Source organism: Etheostoma spectabile, unplaced genomic scaffold (assembly GCF_008692095.1).
Source record: "Etheostoma spectabile isolate EspeVRDwgs_2016 unplaced genomic scaffold, UIUC_Espe_1.0 scaffold172, whole genome shotgun sequence".
NCBI classification, from domain to species: domain Eukaryota; kingdom Metazoa; phylum Chordata; class Actinopteri; order Perciformes; family Percidae; genus Etheostoma; species Etheostoma spectabile.
Window position 1 is genome coordinate 366,208 of NW_022605573.1, and position 1,693 is coordinate 367,900.

A 1,693-nucleotide genomic window follows, 5' to 3' on the forward strand; every position below is an offset into this window, starting at 1 on the left:
ATAATCTCCAAAAGAACTACTTCCTGTCCTTGTTCTACTTCCTGTCCTTGTTCTACTTCCTGTCCCTGTTCTGCAGGTATTCCACAAGTGTTCTTGGTCTAGAAAAAGTCTCCAAGCTAATCCAGCCTTGGACTAACCAAAGCTGGAGAAAGAGTTATCTAGCTGATGGGATCTTACCGAGCTACTGTCTGAGCATGTGCAGCTCCCAACAAAGATAGGATAGAAGTGAGACGTCTCACTCTGTAGCTATAACAGAGATAAACAGGGTGAAAACAACATCTGCAGCAATGTGCCGTACAACAAAAATAAGGTGTTTCTAGAAAATGAAACCATGTAAACGTATTCTGTACAACCTCAAAATACAATTATGCACCTGAAAATAAGAATAATATTGGCGCTTTCTTGTATTTCATTCACTGATCAATTTGTTTAATAAAAGCATGTTGGAAACTATTTCCAAATAAAATCTCAGAGTGCCTTTCGCAACATGCCGCTGCCTTTTTTGCGATGTGTTTAATCCGCCAGTTGATATGAGAAAAAAAAAATAGATGACAAAAATATTAATAATGAAAACATGCAGCTCTAATGGCTAGAGTTAAATATAGTGAAGGAATAAAGAGAGAGGGAGAAATAAGAAAGGAATGGGAACGGGGGAAGAAGGGAGGAAAGGAAAAGACAGAAAGACAGAAACGGAGATCAATTACCCTGGTCAATGTTGTGCACTCAAAACATGTTGTTTTCTCTAATTGCCTGCATACAATCCTCACAACCGTTGAAAGGCCACGAGACGGCACTTTCAGCAACAATACAAAAGGAGGGAAATGGAGAGAAAGGGGGAGACTAATAGGAAGACGAGAGATAAGAGCCTGTTGATCAGCCCGAGCGTTGTTGGCTGTAATTGCTCTCATAATTCACACAATCACAACTCGGTCTGGATGTCACAACGCCTCAGCTCACCTTACGATAATATGTGCTTTATTGCTTTCTGGCCAAAGAGATTCTTATTTATTAATGACAAAAGAACCCGTGAACTGCTTCGATGGGGAATTCAAAGAGTGAAAACATAAATAAGTCCCTAATAGTTTAAGAATTAATGACTTTTCATATACAGACAGAAATGACTCACGTTAGTTTCGGGCTGGATGGACGGGCGTCCCAATCATCTGGCTTCGTCCTATGAACTGGGAATCTCGTGCTAGCAGTGCTTATGCCCGAGCAACAACCTACCTTATGTCGTACACACACCCCGAGGAAGGCTCAAGCCGATACGCTTTGGTGTATTTTTAATGTAGATTGTCATTGAAATATCGTGATACTACGCTGTCTCGATATTTTTTCCCCACCACTAGTATCTGTAAGTAGTGGAGTTGATGCACCAATCCGATATCAAGTAATTTAGCCCCAAAGAAAATCAACTTCAAAAAGTAGTTTATTCATGTTATTTTCCCGTCACGACTGACTGTCAAACTGGAAAATTAAAGACAACACTGTGGCGTTTATACTCTGAGAGTAACTTGAGCCGGACCGACAACAATGATAGAAATCATGAGGCCGATCTCGCACCCGGCGCAGTGCAAAGTCCAAAGTGCCTTTGCTATTTTAAGATTTAAAATTGAAATTTCCTGTCCTGCGCGGGCTGGCGTCTCCCTTAGAGATCGGGTGAGAAGCTCAGTCATCAGAGAGGAGCTCGGAG

The 1,693-nt window shown here is 41.3% G+C and overlaps 1 protein-coding gene across 1 annotated transcript in view; it reads right to left on the minus strand.

Annotated features, from left to right (window-relative positions):
• Nucleotides 1-1,693, minus strand: part of si:cabz01090165.1 (leucine-rich repeat and fibronectin type III domain-containing protein 1-like protein) — a 428,959-nt gene that overhangs the window by 40,677 nt on the left and 386,589 nt on the right. The window lies entirely within an intron of this gene.